Source organism: Neophocaena asiaeorientalis, unplaced genomic scaffold (genome assembly GCF_003031525.2).
Source record: "Neophocaena asiaeorientalis asiaeorientalis breed wild unplaced genomic scaffold, Neophocaena_asiaeorientalis_V1.1 scaffold166, whole genome shotgun sequence".
Lineage (NCBI taxonomy): Eukaryota > Metazoa > Chordata > Mammalia > Artiodactyla > Phocoenidae > Neophocaena > Neophocaena asiaeorientalis.
Genome location: NW_020174933.1, coordinates 4,160,480 through 4,179,577, shown reverse-complemented (window position 1 = coordinate 4,179,577; position 19,098 = coordinate 4,160,480). Strand labels below are relative to the sequence as shown.

Below are 19,098 nucleotides of genomic sequence, written 5' to 3'. Positions count from 1 at the left end.
TGCCAGGCCACACCGTGCCTTCGCTTGGGAGCAGGGCATCTCCCTCCTGAACATCGCAGGTCCACGTGCTTCCTGAGGTGATGAGTGACCTTGACTCATGTGGGTGAAATAATGGCCTTCAGTCTCAACCTTCTTGGTCACGTTGCAACACAGCCCTCTGGAAAGAAGAACTAGTTCCCAGTGCCAGCTCAGGGAATTTCAAACACCTCCCAGTCTGGGCTTACCACACTCACTGTCAAACGATCGGTCCACGTGCCAGAACCGCCCTGGCCCGCTGCCACAAAAGGTGCAATGGCAGGGCCTTGGGGAGGTAGAGGCTGGAGGACTGGGGCCGATTCCCAGCTTTCCCTTTGCTGTGTGACTTTAGACGAATAACTCAACCTCTCTGAGCTGCTGCATCTGTATCCGCATGTGAGTTGTGGGGAGAATCGAGTGAGAAAATGGCCGTGAAAGCACTTTGTTAGTTTGAATGCACCACGCCAGTGACAGTCCTTCTGTCCGGTTGAAAAATTGATCCTAATGGGTGAACTTCTGAGTTTTTACCCAAGGAGCTCTTGGGTTATGAGAAATGATATCCCTGAATCCACTTCAGTGTTTTTAGTATATCAGCAAGTAAATTTCCGGGGTAAAATCCAAAATATAAACTCCATGCCACATTGTAGAGCATTATGATAAGATGTCAGGAGATCCCCATAGATGTAAACATCATAATATATTCTTTGCTCCAAAATAATTCCTTGCAGACCCAGAATTGGAACTTCCATGGCACTACTGGCTATGAGTTGACCCTGCAATGAGATACAGTATTGGGGCCCAATAGGGCCTTAGGCTGTCTTCTCTGAAACAAGTCTTTTTGTAGCTTACAACTTATACTATGAGAGAAGAATGAACAAGTTCTTCGAAGCTACATGCTTTGGAGTTGCACAAAGAATCCTGCCCTCCTGGTCAATGACCCTTGCTGCTCACATGGGTCCATGTTCCTCAAATGCCTCTCCTTAGAAGAAATTGCTAAACTTTCACCATTCCATTTTATCAACCAAAAGAGAGGCAAGACTCAGGTCCTCCCTCACCCACAGGTAATAACATCAGCCTAATTATGATGCCCAAGGACAAATGACCAAGGATGTGGCTGTGAACAGAGGTGGGCTGGACAGGAAGGGACAAGCAGGCTGGGTCTGCAGAAGGCTGTTCACCACATCACACACACCAGTCTTGGCTAGTCTCCTGCCCCAGCAGTAGGAGAGACCTCCCCCACATCAGAAAGTAGGAATCTGATCCTCCTTGAAAAATACGGGGTGTGAGGGACTTCCCTGGTGGTCCAGTGGTTAAGACTCCGTGCTTCCACTGCAGGGGGCCCGGGTTCAATCCCTGGTCAGAGAGCTAAGATCCCGCACGCCACGTGCAGTATGCCCCCCCACAAAAAAACAATATGTATATATATGTGTGTGTGTGTGTGTGTGTACATATGGGGAGTGAGCACTGGAAGGCTCCAGTACATTCAAAACCAACTGCAGTAGAACCGTCCATCTTTCTTCTCCATGATCTCAAAGGGAGAGGTTAGAAACACCAATACCCAAGCCCCACTTGCAGCCAGCTAGAAGGTGGCATCCCAAACGCCCCACGTCCAAGACCATCCTCTTCGTTTCCCCTCTCCATGTGCTCTTCCTAAGTCCTCCCCATCTCAATCCATGGCTCCATGCTCCAGCTCCAGCAAACACCCAGAAGTCATCCTTAATTCCTCCCTCCTTCGTGCCCCGTGTCCTGTCCATCACAATCGTATCACTTCTCACGGTCTTGTGAAACTACAGTTTGCTTGGAAAACACTCTGAGCAACTTGGGTAAAGGTGCCTGTGGTTCAGATGACGTACTGCCTCTCCAAGAAATCCGGGCTCACGTACTCCTTCCCCTCGCCCGGTCCCCTGGCCAACGACCGGCTTACTCCCAGCGTCGCCTCTTGCAGTGTCTTTCTCCCTAACCTGTGAACAGGCCACCCTCATTTCCCTGTTGGGGCCTCTGCCCGGCTGCCCCCTCCCTCTGGAATGCTCGTCCCAGGTCTGGCCCTTCCCCATCATTTGGGATGAGCTCATGTAGACTGCTCTGCTCCCCTAACTAAAGTCGGTCCTCCCCCGCAGCCTCCCCTCCAGCCCATCTCTGTTACATCATGCATTTTTATTTTCCTTTTCATTTGATGTGTTATCTGTCTCCTGTGAGCCCCATAAGCCAGGGACCATGACTGCCTCATTCACCACCGTATCCCTGGCACCTGGAGCCATTCCTGGGCCAGCACGGGCTGCTCAAAAAGTACTTAATCACCACCTCTGAGAGCCCAGTAACTTCGAGCAGACTGGGCTTGGTACAGTACACTGACACTTCCTGGGGTCACCAACAGCCAGTGTCAACACCTCAGACCACAGGGCTGCGACCGAGTTCCCGGGGTGGCCGCCAAGGCCCGTCAGTGCTGAGGAGAAGCCCTGAGCCTCCCCCACCCCCGGCCTCCTTCTCTGCGGGGGCGGCCCCTCCCTCCAGGAGTCAGGCCGCCCACGCCCCAGAGCCCTAGGGAGGAGAGCACCCTTCTCCCCTTCTTGGCCTCACCACCCAGCCGGGCAAGCCTTGCCATTTCCCCATCTATAAGACAGGGACAAAGAATGCTTTGTCACCCCACCTACTTCTCACGGTCTTGTGAAACTACAGTTTGCTTGGAAAACACTCTGAGCAACTTGGGTAAAGGTGCCTGTGGTTCAGATGACGTTGCTGTATTCGGTCCAGGCCCGGGGCCCTCCAACTCATCATCCGGTCACCGCCTTGCCTGCCTGAGGGATGGGAGGCGCGCAGCCTCTCCTGTGTCACCAGGCCTGTGTCACCAAGCCTACTGGCCACACTGTGGTCCCAGAATAAGCCCAGGAGGTACGTGTGCATTCCTGGGGCCACCTGACCCACTGATTTCAGCAGAATATGAGCTCTCTGTGGGCCTGGACATTGGCCACCGAGTGCCCAGCCTGCCCTGTTGTCAGGAAGGAGAGCCAAGGGTTACCTGGGGATAACCTGCCCGGGCTCTGGCCACGTGGGGTGGGGCTGAGGCCTGGGTGCCAGCCTCTCAGGCCAGGAGCCGGGAACAGAGGAACTCGGTCTTGGCCCCGGGCCTGGGGAGGACAGAGCGCAGCCTGCAGGCACTCAGGTGCCCCTCGTCGGCTGCAGATGCAGCGGCCACCACGTTGCCATGACAACCATACTTGGCAACCATCTCTCTGCCCACCCCCCCCACCCCCACGGAGGGGACAACCCCCAGCACTGACCAGGCATTTCCCGGAGCAGCTTGAGGTTGATGACGGAGAAAGGCCAAGGGCTGGGCAGTATGAGGGGACAAGGAACACACCTGCCGTTCAGCCAACAGTCCGGCCTTCACTCCCGACTGGATGTTGGACTCAGCGCCCCCAGATCTCTCTCCCTGCAGCCTCCACCCAGGGGCTGCTGCTTCCCTAAAGCGGGTGGCAAGGCGTTTAGCAGACGGTGAACAACAGACAGCATGTACATTTAATTATAACTCTCCCGGATAGGAAGGGCTGGCTATATACAGTATGTCTGCCTGTTACTAATTATATTTATTTTCAAATGAGGGGGGCGGCGGGGAGGGGGATCTTCTGAAGATGAGTCAGAAAAAAAACCCTTCGGTGTTATGAAAGCAGAGCCATGTCTCCCAAGGGTGTCTGTAACACGTGGCTGTCACCGCCTTGACAACGGAAAACCTGAGCTGAGCCAGCTACACTGCTGAACACGGCGCGATGGCTCTCCTCGCCCCGGGGCCCCTCAAGTGGGCGCCTGAGCAGCTGAAAGGCCTTCTCTCCGCTGGAGAGCCCGACGGCTGGCTGGGCCTCCACCCTCCTGCAAAGACAGGGCCATGCAAGCGTCTGCTGTCACCTCAACTGGGAGGCAGCGTTCCAGCTGAAACACAGGAAAGACTTTTTTCCTCATCAAAGGAAAAGCATTCTGCCCAGATGGCCGAAATGAAAAGACTTCAATTTCAATCCCCACACAGCCCACGATGTTATTTCTAACAACACCGTGAACACCTAGAAACCCAAGATAGTCACCCCCATGCCTGGCAGAAGCCGGCCACACTATGGAGGCGGTCAGAGCGCTGGGCTGTCTGACCAGTGGACGCGGGCCACACACACGTGTGCACTCCCCTCCGTGTCCGTGTGTGAGGTGCACACGGGCGTTTGGGGCAGGGGTGTTCCTCGGGCCCCATCAGCTCCTCCGACTTTAAGGCGCTCGGCTGCCCTGCCTTCTCGCCACACGTACACCGTGGAGTGAGGAACAAAGGGGACCCAAGGCAACACATCCGCCCAGGGGAGCCGTTCAAAGCCATAGCATTCAGAACGGGTTTTCCAATAATTTTTAAAATAGTCACACTTGTTTTGTTTGCTTTCTTCCAGGAAGGCTGCACTGTTTTGGAAAAGGAGGGGGAGGACAAAAAAAAAGAAAAAAATGTGAGTTCATTTCCTGAGTCTTTTAAATATTTCTCCGTAGACAGAGCACTGAGAAGCTGGGACCAGAGGGCAAGGCGGGCTCCGGGCGGCGGCACACCTGAGGTGCAGAGCGGAACTTGGTCCCCACCCATGCTCTTAACGGGCCGTCGGCGGGGAAACCAGATTCAGCAACAGGGGGTGTGGAAGGACCTGGGGGGGCAGGTCCCCAGAAATGTCATTAAGGCAAGCTGTTCTTGGAATGGGTCTCCCTGTTTGTCCAGGCAAAGTTGGATGATTAACTCAGTTTATCTGAAGGCGGAGGCAGAAAATGGACCCAGTGACTGATAAATCAGGGAGGCAGGAGGGAGTTACGGGCGCAGCCAACGCTTGTCGGAGTGCTTTTCACACATGCTATTTTACCCCACGAGCAGTGGCACTGTGCCCGTTCCACAGGGGAGGCTCTGGCGGGTACGCAGCGGATCCGAGGGCATCCTACCCTCTGCCCCAGACTAAGCCATCTTCCCCGGGTGGCTCTCTGAGCCCTCTGTCCCTTTCCTTCAGGGCTGTAGCTGGCATCATGTGCAAATGGCACTGCGGGGTGAGCTGGCCTGCGTCTGTTTCTCTGCCCCACTAGGATAAAAACTCCACGAGGACAAGGACGCGCCTTCTCACCGGCGTGTGTGGGACCAGCACAGAGCCGCGAGCACAGCAGCCCTGCCGTGCGTATTTGTCGGATGAGTGAAGGAATGAATGAATGAACCAAAAACTTCCGCCTGAAAGGAGGAGAGAAGGCCCAGGAGAGACGCATGGCAACTCCGAGCGTGCCAGCTGTGACACAGCTGGGTTCATTTTGAAACCAGTGGCAGCAGCCAGCCCACACTGAGCCTCCACGGCCAGGGGGCCCGGCTGCTGGGCCTGGGGCAGCTCTGCCCTTCCTGTCAAGGTTCTGTGCAGCGTGGGCAAGGCATGGACCCCCGGGCAGCAGATGGGGGCCAACACCCTTGGGACGGATGGACACTCAGGACCCGGGAGAGCTGCACTTTATCCTACAGGCATCCTGGCAATTCAGGGGCCGAGCCTGGAATCAGATCTGTCAGTCCTGCCCGTAAAGTCCCTGATGGGCTCATGGATTGAAGCAATGATCTGGTTTTCAGAGCAATGGTCCCAGTGCCAGTTGAGCCGCACAAAGATGACCCGCAGGCTCAAAGTTTCAGGGCCTGGCTACTGAGAAAGCCTCCCCGCTCTGCAGCCCAGCTTCCCCTGCTCTCCTCCGAGACCCCAAGGCGGATTCAGTGACAGTGAGACTGACTGAGGGAAAGAAAAAGGGACAGGACAGAAAGACATGTAAAAAATGGGGACCCCGTGAGGCAGGGGACCTCTGAAGGCTGGTCCACTGCTGTGTCTTTTATCCTGGTTCTACACACAAGCATCTGTAAGCGCTGTTTGCACCCCTGGCTTTGCCTTCAAACCAGGACTTCTGGGGAAACACAGGGCCCAGCACTTGAAGGCTCCCAGCCCACCAATGATGCCAGGTGGGGAAACCCCAGCACAACCCACCTCTGTGTGGCACAGAGGTACCCACCGGACTGTCACCACCCCGGGGTCTGCAGCTCCTTCAAGGAGATGGGAGGGGGCACTGGGCAGTCCCAGCCTCCAATGGCCAATTCCTCTCCTTTGCCTCTAACTTTCTGATTCTGCTGGGTTGAAGTTTATGAGAAAATGGATCCAGCCATTTCTAGGGGAAAGAAAAGTGAGGAGCTGGTATCGAAATCACCCTTCAATACGACCACATTCTGTTCCCGGGTCACACAAAGTAACTGTTGAAAAGCCTCCTTCCCCCTTATAGGTGGCCCTTTGGAGCCGAGGCAGAAGTTACTCTGCTGCCTTGTGGGCATGACGAAGCATAACACAGCAGAGAAGACCCGAGATGCCAGGACCGGCTCGTGTGGGCTGTATCCCACCACCATGCTCTCCAAAGGGCCATTTGGCTCCAATGTATCATATGACTTGTTCTTAGAGTTACATTTTAACTGACGAAGTTTAACAACAACTATGACTTATGGCCTTCTAAAATTGGCAGCAGAAAAATGAACTGAGGAAGTAATGGAAAAAACCACAAGTGAAGCCACTCTGTATTATGCACAATTTCTGTTGTGTTTTTTCTTCCTTTCCAAGCATGTGTGTGTGTGTGTGTTTTCGAATGGTAGAAAATATTTTCCAGATACGCTGCCCTGGCTTTCCCAAGCACATATTTATGCCAAGTTTATAAAAAGCAGCTGCAGACAGGGTTGACCGAAAGGATTGCTCTGCTGTCTGGCTTCCAGAAGGTGCTTAGGTCCTCAGCCTGTCACCAGGACACAGACTTACCGCCTAAAACTCACCTTCTGTGTCGTGCACCTGAAAGAGGACAAAGCCACGGGGCGGTGTGACCTGGAGGGACATGGGGCCCCTGCCGTTCTAGGTGTTCACATCCCACTTTTGATTTGCAAGGTGCTTTAGTGACCTGTGCTTTATCGTTTTTAGTCATTCGAAATCCCCACGCAGACACAAAAAGGAAAGTGTTCGGAGGCGCATCTCACAAACGTCTGGGTGGCTCAGGGGTGGGCGGCGCAGCGATGGGAAGGCCCATCAGCTTCAATTTCTGAACTGTCCAGAGCAGATGGTGGAGCCGCGTGGCTGAGCCCGTGTCAAACTGTCTGCATCTACAGGCGTTGGCCTGAGACTCCAATCCCCTCCCCTAGCCCCTGGGTGGGCGAAGCTGCCCAGTGAGAAGCTCCAGCCTCCCCTGCACCATGGAGGGACATCACCCTGGGACACCCTGAGCCACTGCCCACCTGCGCCCAAATCCAGACTCTCACTGGCCTGGGGGCTGGGCTTTTTTGGCCTTAATGAGGATGATAATACCTAGCTCTGTGGCTTTCCTGGGGGTGACTAACTGGTTAATCCTGGGAAGGCCCTTTGAAGATGGCAAGCAGGGTATTACTCATGGGCTTGAAGGCAGGCACCTGCCCCAGTCTGGGCCTGAGTCAGCAGAGATACCTCCCTCCTGCAGGCAGACTGGGCGCGCTGGCCCGAGTCCCTGCTCAAGGTCAGGGCTGGCCAAGGGGAGGGGTGTGGCCAGCACGCCTCCATGGCCTGTGCCATGTGGGCCCGGAGTTTGGGAACCGTGTGTCATGGGCGTTTGCGTGGTTGAATAAGCCTCCAAATGACTCCGCCAAAAGGGCAGCGTTACCTCCAGAATATCAGTCGAGACAGTATTTCCTGGTCATTGTTAGGGGAAAATGCTTTTCTCACAGCAAATTCCTCCCAAGCGATGCCGTTTTTCTCCTTCCTCTGGAGGAAGGCGGGCTGGGGTGGTGTTGGGCAGCCTGGGAGACCTGAGGTCAGGGTGCCAGGACCAGTGACAGCTATGCTGTCTCGTCTCCAGCCCCTGGTCTGCCCAGTCTGCTCCCCGCTCACATCTCCCAGGAAGAGGAAGTGGCAGCAAGAACTGGGAACCAGAGGCCAAAACCAGTGGGTGAAGGTGAGGGTCGCTCGGGACCACACGGTGGAGGGGGATTCTGACACGGTGGCAGCTGGGAAGCCAAGAACAGAAAGCCTTTAAGCAGCGCGACCCGATGCCAAGATTCCGCGCCCAGAGCCCCCGCTTCCCGCGCTCCACACATTCCTCCCCCCTCCCTCTCTCCCTCCCAGCACCTTCTCCCAGTGACCCCTCTCCGCGCAGCCTCTGTGCACGCAGCACTAGTTTCTTCTTTCTTCTAGAACACAGGTCATGCGGCCAGAAGGACTGCAGGCACTTCTGCTTTCTCTTTTAGTTCCCCAGGTCCCTGTAAGTTTTTCATGGCCCTTTCTCCTTCCGTAGGCCGCCTGGAACCCTAGAGGCCTCCACAACACACAGAATGACAAAGATCCGAAAAGAGGATGGAAGGATGGGACCCTGAGGGCGGGAAAGAGGGCAGAGGGGCTACTCATCTTTGCAGGCAGTCAGGAAGGGATGGGGTGCAGGGGGGGCAGTGCAGAGCAGAGGGAACAGGCTATGAAATGATCTTCTTCTGTTCTGTTTTGAAGGAGGTGGGTGGAAATGACAGTTTGGAGAGGATTAGAATGAGGGAAAACAGTTTCAGGGGAAGCAGCCTCTTTTCTCCAGTTCTAACAGTGCCATCAAGTGGCTTGTGCAAGCAGGTGCAGGGCAGAGCCTCCGGACAGCCTGCGCTGACCCAGTGGAGAGAGGAGCAATGGGGCTTTGCAAAGGGCACCCTGCTGATTGCCAGGGGCCAGCCTCTCTTCTCTTAGCCGCATAGCCAAACACCTTTCCCTAGATCGGCCGGCAAGGAGGTGGGGGAGGTAGCTACCCAAGTGTACCCTTAGTCACCCCAATGCATACGGCGACCAAGTTCACCAGGTTCCTGATTCATTTAGCCTCTGCCCACACACAACACTTGCATCACTGGGAGGCATTAGGACAGAAGTCATGGTCCCACGAGAGGCACAGAAGTACATTTCCAACCAGAGAAGTGGTCAGTGACCAGAGCAAGCCTGTCTGGGCCATCAGACCCTTGTCTATGTTCAAAGGAGAGCTGAGGGCTGAAGGGTGCTGGGCGAGACTAGGCAAGGTGAGCACACCTGGGGAAGCCTGGCCAGCATCCCTCAAGCTAAACTTCCAGCCAGGGACACAAGTCTTCTGGCATTTCACTTAACTGTAGTTGCATTCTTTTTTTAACTCTGCAAATCAAAATCAATTCGCCTTGGAACTCCACAAGTTGTTTTTCTTTCTAAAGAGAGACATTTTACTGAAACAGAAGACTTTGCCAGCAGTTGTGTATTTGGTACCCGGAACCGAGCAGCAGATGGGGCAAGGCTCAGGGAGAACATCCCCCCAGGAGTCCAGGCGCCTGATGCTCGTCAAGCCCTAACACTAAGCTGCTGTGTACCTCTGAGGAGGTAACCTCAGGCTCTAGCCTCACTTTTCTGTAAAAACAGGGGACACAGCTAGAGCCACGGTTTTCAAAACACTCCTCAGCCCCAGGGGAGGGATGCCAGTTTGGTGGGACTTTGGCTACCATCTCCTTTACCAGAACAACTCAGCCTTTATCCATCTTTCATAGTTGGCTGTTAGGTAAGACCTTATGTGAACAAAGGGTTCCACAGTGTCATAACCACTTTTTCCTTTTTTTTATCTTTTAGCCACGCCACACAGCCTGTGGGATCTTAGTTCCCTGACCAGGGATCGAACCCGCGCCCCCTGCATCGGCAGCACGGAGTCTTAGCCACTGGCCCACCAGGGAAGTCCCCGTCATAGACACTTTGGGGGCACCTGCCCAGACCACGGCTCTCATGATGGTCCACCCCGCCGGCAGAGCTGAGGCCCTAACACTCTGTACTTCATGACTGCAGACCCGGATGAGGACTGACTGCACAGAGACGGACACCTGCTCCTGGTGAGCCAACCTGATTCCCCTCCCCAGAATTTGAAACTGGGTCAGACTGGGTCCAAGTCAGTCTCCGTTAGAGCTGAAGTGGCCACTGGGGGTGGCCGTCTGGGATCATGGGATGGAGGAGGCCTGACAGCAGCCCCAGCTTTCCACTCCCCACGGTGCCCCGCCCTACGTTCCCCTGCATAAACTTCCCTGGTTAAAAGCTTCCAAATCTCTAGACAACACCCTGAAAGCTTCTTCCCATCCCTAGGAAACAGCAAGATCACCCAGCCCAGTGCGATACACCTCATCTCCCCAGAGCCACATTCTGTTTTGTTTCGTTTTTTAAGGGCAGTTTCTAAATAGACTATGTAATCTTATGAACAAAAATGTTTACCAGAGCAGGCATATAATGACTCAGTAAGTATCAACATTATCATTACCTCTATTATTGATACATTCAAAAGTCCTTTATAAATCTGTCATACTGTTCCGTTGGTATACATTTTAATTTCAAAAACATTTTGTTGTTCATAGCTCCTTGAACCACACCTACCGGTAACACTTTTTAAAATCTATTAATCCTGAAATCTTCCATCCGAGGACTTAAGTATCTGTAAATATGCTAGTTCTTTCATTCATCTATTTTCTTAGATGCTCTGAGATCTACCAAAGAAATAGATGGCAAAAATCCCTTCACTAAGAGCTTACAGGGTAGGAATGAAATAACGCCATTTGCAGTGACATGGATGGACCTAGAGATTACCCTCATATTAAGCAAAGTAAGTCAGACAGAGAAAGACAAATATCACATGACATCACTTATATGGGGAATCTAAAAAAAAAAAATGATACAAATGAAATTATTTACAAAACAGAAACAGACTGGGAGACTTTGAAAACAAATTTATGGTTACCAAAGGGGAAATGCAGCAGTGGGGGAGTGCGTGATAAATTAGGAGATTGGGATTAACATACACACACTACTATACATGACACAGACAATCACAAGGACCTGCTGTAGAGCACAGGGAGCTCTACTCAATACTCTGCAATAACCTGTATGGGAAAAGGATCTGAAAAATAATGGATATGTGTATAAGTATAATTGAATCACTTTGCTGTACACCTGAAACTAACACAACGCTATAAAGCAACTATACGCCAATATAAAATAAAAATTAAATTTAAAAATGGAATAAGAAAAATCTTCTTAAAAGAGCTTACAGGGTAGAATTTGAAGAAATCATAATTTTAAGTGGGTATTTCCTAAATTAGGTTTTCTTACATTAGAGAAGACCTGTGCCTTACTCCACAACAGATCAAAGAGTCACATATTGTCAATTTGAGAAAAGGATTTCAAGGCGCCAGTGTATTTGTCAAACCCTGGGCCACGACCTAATGGTGGACCCTGAAATCAATTTAGTGGATCAGAACCAGCATTTTAGATTTTAAAAAAATTTTTATTGAAATACAGTTGATTTGGGCTTCCCTGGTGGCACGGTGGTTAAGAATCCACCTGCCAATGCAGTGGACACGGGGTCGAGCCCTGGTTGGGGAAGATCCCACATGCCGTGGAGCAACTAAGCCCGTGCGCCACAACTACTGAGCCTGCGCTCTAGAGCCGGCGAGCCACAACTACTGAGCCCACATGCCACAACTACTGAAGCCCGCGCGCCTAGAGCCTGTGCTCCTCAACAAGAGAAACCACCGCAATGAGAAGCCCGCGCACCGCAATGAAGAATAGCCCCGGCTCGCCGCAACTAGAGAAAGCCCGCACGCAGCAACCAAGACCCAACACAGCCAAAAATAAACAAATAAATAAATTTGAAATACAGTTGATTTACAATGTTGTATTAGTTTCAGGTGTACAGCAAAATGACTTAGCTATACATATATCCATTCTTTTTTTAGATTCTTTTCCACTATAGGTTATTACAAGATACTGAGTATGGCTTCCTGTGCTATACAGTAGGTCCTTGTTGGTTATCTATTTTATATAGAGTAGTGTGTATATGTTAATTCCAAATTCCTAATTTATCCCTCCCCCGCCTCCCCTTTGGTAACCGTAAGTTTGTTTTCTGTGTTTTTGTAAATAAGTTCATTTGTATCCTCTTTTTACATTCCACATATTACTGATTAGATTTTGTTTTTTTAATTAGTGTGTGTCACATGCAACAAGGCTAAGTATTGTTATGTAAAACCTGATTTCAGCCATATAAATGGATGTGCAGGGTGACAATGTCAAATGCATGTCTCACTGTGGGTTGGGGGGTGGCGAGGGGCAGGTGGCTGGTGGGATGAGCAGAGTCCAGGAAGCCAGGCTTGAAACCCCCGGTCACTTTTGGTGGCGCTGGCGCTGGGCCTGGACGATGCGCACAGTCCAGTAGCCGTTATTCTTACACGTGTGAGGGCTACAAAGGTCCTCGCCCATCACCGCACTGAGCCCCTGGCAGGACAGCCGTCGGTGGTCTCTGACAGCCATGGCCACGGCCACGCAATAACAGAGAATCTAGTTGATTAAGTGATGTTTTTATTTACATGACACAAAATAACCATTTTACCTGATTTTGTCCTTTGCAGGCTTGACAGAAGCTCAGGATTATTTGGGGCACAGTACAGGGCAGAATCTTGCTACTCAAAGCCTGGAACTGGGAGCTTGGCCTCACCTGGGAACTTATTAAAAGGAGACTCCCAAGCCCCATCCCGACTTAATGAATAAGAATCTTCATTTTAACACGGGCCCAGAGATTGGTGCATGCATTTAAAGTTTGAGGAGCTCCGATCCAGAAATGCTGGTCCACTAACTGACACGCAGCTTCGGTAGAGTTTTCACTGGTCCACATGAAAATGTCAGTGTGAAATCTGTCCTTTCTTGGCAAGAGCCATCTTCCACTCTGATTGTAGTCCCTTCCTACTACTTTTTAGGCATAAAATGTGCTTGAGGAAGTGAGACTGATTGTGACTGTGGATGTAGTTCTGTCTCGTTTTGTTTCATGTGTTCAGCAGTCAAAAATAAAACTTGGTTACCTATGCCTTCCACGTTGTCATCATTTTTTCTAGCCCAGGGACCCAAAAGCCTGGGAACAACTAGTAGAAGTCAGAAGTGTGTCTTGCTGATTTCTGTGCCGTCTAAAGCAGAACTGGAAAGCACTATTTGTTCCACGTGAAGATGAGAGGTACAGCAGTGCTTGTCTTTCGTTCATAGTCTTGGAAACTCCAAGGAGTGCCCCCTCTGTAAGGAACATTGTGCGCTGCTCACACATAGACCCGGGAAGGCAGCAGGCCGACTTGCACGTGGCCTTCCAGATGCCAGATCCCACCGGAGCCCAGGCTCGCCCACCCCCTCGTGCACCCCGGGACCCCCCACACGTCCACAAACTAGCCGATCGGTGTAAGAGGCCATGTGCTTGGGAAATGAGCCCCTCTGGCCAAAGCAAACTGGACATGAAGTCTTACAAACATAGCCCTCGCATTCAGACCCGCTTAAGAACCATCAGAAAACACCTGCATGACTGGAAACCCCAACATGCCTGGGTTTGTTTTCTCTGACATCCTCTCCTGAAAACTGGAGGGCCTGTTATGAGCAGGAACCAGGTAGAAGGTGAGGACATCATGCCACTCGGTAAATAGGAGTGACCTTCCTGAAGAAATGGAACACTGGGAGTGATTCTGGGATCCTCGGGAAGAAAGAAGCAAGGGCCTGGCATGGTGAGAAGGAAGGAAACCTGAAAGGCAAGCAGCATCCGGCCGGTGGGAGCCTGCAGAAGGCGGCAGCAGCCACGACCCTGCCCCACATTCTTGGACCCCGAAGCCCACCTCCCAGCAAAGGCTCCGGGCCCCCTGTGTCCTGACCTGGCATGCAGGCCCGCCCTTCCCCCAGTCCTGGGATTCTCAGCATTCCAGAGCCCGGCAAATAACAAAAGCAGTGTTTGTGCCATTTCAGAACAAGCTTGGAAACTTTTAAATGTCAAAATGAATGATGTGGAAAGACTTGTGGGAGCAGCGAAGAGGCAGAAGCTGAGCTGGGGAAACGGAGAGGCCGGGGGCGCCAGCGGGGCCACCGGTTAACACGTCTGTAGGGCTCCGACATCTTTTAACAAAAGGGATACTCAGAAGCAGAGAAACATCTTGAGCTGTCACGAGAGCCAGTGATACGGCAAGAATGAGAAGATTTATGTGGTCCCGGCGGGGAAAGCTGGGTGCGTGGCATTCATTTACAGAGGATCTGCTGTCTGAGGGAGCAAGCCTCTGATGTGCACGAGGAGGTGGCAGAACTGTCACCCCAAGCCGCCCCAGACCCGGGCTCTGGATCTGAGGACACACGCAACCTCGCTAACGGCGGGGGGGTCCCATGACCCAGACGTTTCCCACATCGAAGGCCGGATTTGTCATTCGATTCCACCGCCCACGCTGGCCCCTTGACAGGGCAAGGGGTACTCTGGCCTCTCAAAGCCCATCATCACCTGGGTGGAGATGGCCGGTGCACCACAGGCAGGAAGCCAGGGCTCCAGCCCCACTCTGCCTGACGCTGGGGGCTCTCGGGGAGGACAGCCACCTCCCTGACCTCAGTCTTGTCATCTGCGGGTAACAGGCCTGGGCTGGGGCGTGGTGAGGTCCCCCTTGGACGGGGAGATCAAAAAAAAAAACAGTGTAAAGTTTAACCTGCTGAATGGGAAGTCAGCCCTTATATTTCCACAGTGTGCTCCAACATCTGGAGTACTTTCATATACATTGTTTGGTTTTTTTGTTTGTTGGTTTGTTTGTTTTTTGGGGGGCCGCACGGCTTGTGGGATCTTAGTTCCCCGACCAGGGATTGAACCCCTGCCCCCTACAGTGCAAGCGTAGAGTCTTAACCACTGGACCACCAGGGAAGTCCCTAATATACATTGTTGAAACCTCATAACAATCCTGCGAATTAGGAAGTCCCGTTTTACACATGAGAAAACTGAGGTCAAGAGTGAGATACAAGGTTCCAGAGAACCAAGGTCTTCAGGGCCGTTCACAGCTCCCTCTCTAACTTCTGCTGCCTGTAGGAAATGTCGTCCAGGTAGGAGGTCCACACGGGTGGCCCCAGCCAGGGCTGAGGACCGTATAAGCAGTGGGCATCTGGCCACTTCCTTGTGGGGCAGCTTTCCCATGCCTCTGAGCTCAACTACGCTCCCCTGCAAAATCTCCCCTTTGCCCTCTGGGAATGTCCCTCAGCTTTACTGACCTGTGAGCCCCAAGAGGAAAGGAACTGGTTTAGTGTTGATAAAAATCTGGAACACATCCCCTCACCCAATGTTCCATGCCTGGCCCTTCCATCAGGATTCCTATCCTAATTCCTGCCGTTCCCACAAACCCTGCCCGGGCCCAGCTCATTCCCACCCTGGTCCCAGAGCTGGTGGCCAGCTTCACCCCTGTTGGGACTGGGACTCCCCCACCACCCCCACGGATCACCCCAACACCTCACCCAGAGCCCAGGTGCCCACCTTGATGAAGACAGGGAGGAGAAGGGAGAACAGACCCTTGGGGCCCCTCGCCCTCTGTCACGTGTCACCAAAGCACAGCGAGGTTTCCAGGTCAAGACTGGGAACCAGGACGCAGCAGGCTCACCCCCTCAGAAGCAGTTGCTATGGAGACCAGGGCCCGGGTCCCTGATGCTGTCACCCTGCCTCTCTCTGCCTCCACCCCTCACTCACACGCACCACTCAGATAACCAGGAACAGCGGCTGAGCTCTGAGAATGCACCCCAAGGCCTCCACTCCACCCCCCACCCCCCAACGACCCAGCCTCTCAATGGGAAAGCACCTTCGCTTGGTCATCTGCCATTAAAAACAGACAAAAAAAATCCTCCACTCCCTCATAACCGCCGCCCACCCCCAGCCCCCAGAGCAGTGAGACCAAGGTCCCTCCAAGCAGAGAGCAGGACAAGGTCACACTCTGTCCTGATCCCACCGCAGCCCCTGCCTCGCAGCAGGAAGGGGAGTGTAAGGCAGGCTGTATCACCAGGCAGCCCGGCTGGGATTCTCATCTGAGGCTCCCAAATGATCCATGACTTGTAGGCAAAACCCGCAGCCGCCTTCAACTCCCTTACACGGTGCGGGCTTGCGCCCCTGCAGGGAATCAGCCCACTGGTCCAAATGCCTACAGCAGCCATGATGGTAGTGACCCTAGGCGACTGGTGCATCACTTCCGCTCAGCTGAACAGAGCGGGGGGCGGAGCTCAGCAGAAGAACCAGTCCCACTGGCTGTGGTTGTCACCATGGCCACACGGCTCCTCCTTGACCAGAGGCCAGCAGGGCGGGCCAACTGAGGCACCCTGACCTTCCCAAGTGGAATGTGCAGAGGGAGACCACACAGCCCCAATCCTCCCACACAGAAGCAACCACGTGCAGCAGGGCAGACGCTCTGGAGCAAAGCTGCAGTGAGCAGGGCCACCTCCTCCTGGCTCTTGTGAAATCAGGGTCCCCGACTAGGAAGAGCAATGTGGTAACCGAAGCACTCCAGTGCACGTGGCCCGGGGGCCGGTTTAAACAGAAGAGGGGTTGAGCGCTCGCTCTTATTGCTGCGTATAAGCAGAGCTTGGTTCAGCTGCCTGCCCTGGGTGAGGCGTAGTGGCCCTTGTCTCCGTGGCCCAGACCCACCCGGGGCCAAGCCCAGATCCTGTCCAGGCACCTGGCTCTCCCAAAGTCAGGGTTCCCAATGAATTCACTGAAAAGTCATCTTATCATGGAATAAAATGAAGAGTGAGACAAAAATATATCCCACTCTAAAGCATCTGGTTTCTAGCAGTCATTAGCGGCCGGCAGGCTGGCAGTCAGCTCCAGCTCTCAGCTGCCTGCGAGAGATGGGCCCATCCCCAGGACAACCCTGAGTGTGTGGACATGGACCGCGTCCCCCGGCCGCCCCCGACCGGAGGCCATCACACGGCAGCACCTTCCTGGCGGGAGCCTCAGCGTCTAGCACAGAGCAGACTGCGTAGGGAAGGGATGGGTGAGGAGGGTACCGGCCCCTCGTTGGGCCTGAGACTCTGGAGGCGGCAGGCAAGCCCTCCCACCCGTGGGGTGGGAGGCGGATCTCAGAAGAGGTGACCATACCCCACCCACCATAAGCCCCTGCGGGGGGCCGTCCAATGATGCCTGAATTTATCTGGGATTCTCCAGATAAATTCCAGGTCGAGAAGTGGGAAGAACCCGGGGCTGAGTGGACCTTGATCTGCTGCTCACGCTTGTCTGGGCTCAACGACCCCCAGACCCTGCGACAATCGTCCCATCTGTAAAATGGAGACAAAAGCACCCACCAAGTGCCCAGGATATTGGAGAGAATGTAATCGTAAGGAAAGCACCCAGCACAGCGCCCAGCATATAGTAGGTGCTCAATACGTGGTCCTTACCATGGGCTTAAGGTGGCTTCTCCAATAAAGCAGTACCTACATGTCTGGCCTGAAGGAGCACCCCTCCAGCCTCAGGACGCTCACTCAGCACACGTGAGCTCCACACGGGAGAGGGACGGGGCCGTGTGAGGGAGGGAGGGTGGCCTCGGGGGGTGTGAGTAGGGGCAGGAGGCAGAGACCCCGCCAGGGAGAGGAGGGAGGGGTCGCCTACCCTGGGTCCAGCCCTCACCCCAGCCCCACAGCCTGGCTCCTGAGGGACGTCCCGCCCCTTCACAAGAGCTCCCGCACTGGCATTGCAGGGCCCTGATCTCTAAAGAACCACTGCCACACTCTGGCAGATGCAAGGAAATCACCCCGGTGCCTGAAGGACAGCATCCAAGTGTCCTCTGTTTCTGAGACACCAAATCCAAACAGGGCTAAGGCCAGGCCTGCCTGTGACAAGAGTCGCACATCAGCAGGAAGGTCACTGTGAGGCGTGAGGCAGAGCAGCTCCCTGGGGGGCCAGGGCTCTGAGGCCAGGACCGTGTGGCCCAGCAGAAGTTCCTGACGGGCAAAGGGGGGACTTGCAGGAAGACTCAGGTCCACTGATTCCCCACCACCCACCCCGGGAAGCAGGGTGGACCCTCTGCAACTCTCGGCTCCCTCATCTCGGATGGACTCCCAGCGCCAGTCCAAGGGGACAGGCACCGGCCCCGAGGGGGGCTCCACACTCTTGCGGCACTGACCGGCACCAGGGCAGCCCCTGTGGACTCTCCTCCCCGGCCCTGCCTTCTGCCCAGCCTCACAGGAGGGGGCGTCCGGGTGCACCCAGAACCCGCACCTGATCTGAGCCGGGCTGCTCAGGATCTCTGCCCACGGATCTGATTTGCTGAGAGATGCAGTCTCTCCCTAGAGGACCAACGTACAGTGTGTGAACTTGGAGTTGTGAGCCGCCCTGCCATCCTCCACGGAGACTGTGGAACAGTCTTTCTGCAGAGAGAGGCCAGAACAAAGCTGGTACAAGAGTAAGAGCTGAGAGATGGAATATTACTCAGCCATAAATAAGAATGACATAATGCCGTTTGCAGCAACATGGATGGACCTGGAGATGATCATACTAAGTGAAGTGAGTCAGACAGAGAAGGACAAATACCATATGACATCACTTACAAGTGGGATCTAAAAAAATGATACAAACGAACTTATTTACAAACCAGAAATAGACTCAGACACAGAAAGCAAACTTATGGTTACCAAAGGGGATAGCAAGGGAGGGGGCAGGGAGGGGGGTCAGTAAATTAGGAGTTTGGGATTATAGCATATCCACACTACTACATTTAAAATAGGTAACCAGCAAGGACCTAGTGTAGAGTACAGGGAACTCTACTCAGTGTCTCGTAAAAACCTCTAACGGAAAAGAATCTGAAAAAGAATATATATGTACACGCACACACATGTATATACACTTATATGTGTGCGTGTATGTATATGTATAACTGAATCACCTTTATTGTGCACCTAACACAACACTGTAAATCAACTATACTTCAATTTAAAAAAAAGATGAAAGAAAAAGTCGAGAGAGAAAGAATAGAACTTAATAGAAACACTTCTAAGTCCACGTGCATTTCTGTGAGCTATCTGACATTTCCCCAAGAAACCGCATTTTCTACTTAAGTTGGCCAGGTTTGATTTTTGGTGTTCGCAATGAAAAACTCAGACCAGTCATGCATGTTATCACATTGAATTTCCCTAACATAACTCTACACAGGCAATACTATTCTTTGCATTTAACCCACAAGCAAATGAAGGCAAGCTCTCCAGAGCTTGGATCTGCTCCTAGACAGCCTACCTCCAAAGC

At 53.2% G+C, this 19,098-nt stretch overlaps 2 long non-coding RNA genes across 3 annotated transcripts; both read left to right on the top strand.

The window, feature by feature from the left end:
* Positions 1 to 2,768: 2,768 nt before the first annotated feature.
* On the top strand, positions 2,769 to 6,670 carry LOC112410755 (uncharacterized). Its single transcript, XR_003005495.1, has 3 exons — positions 2,769 to 2,904; positions 4,434 to 4,487; positions 5,101 to 6,670. It is a non-coding gene; the product is annotated as an uncharacterized LOC112410755 (long non-coding RNA).
* Positions 6,671 to 7,856: 1,186 nt separating this feature from the next.
* On the top strand, positions 7,857 to 12,860 carry LOC112410761 (uncharacterized). 2 transcript variants are annotated; one of them, XR_003005496.1, is made up of 4 exons: positions 7,857 to 7,989; positions 9,651 to 9,904; positions 10,535 to 10,662; positions 12,464 to 12,860. It is a non-coding gene; the product is annotated as an uncharacterized LOC112410761 (long non-coding RNA). The 2 variants fall into 2 exon arrangements; XR_003005497.1 differs by lacking the exon at positions 10,535 to 10,662.
* Positions 12,861 to 19,098: the final 6,238 nt, after the last annotated feature.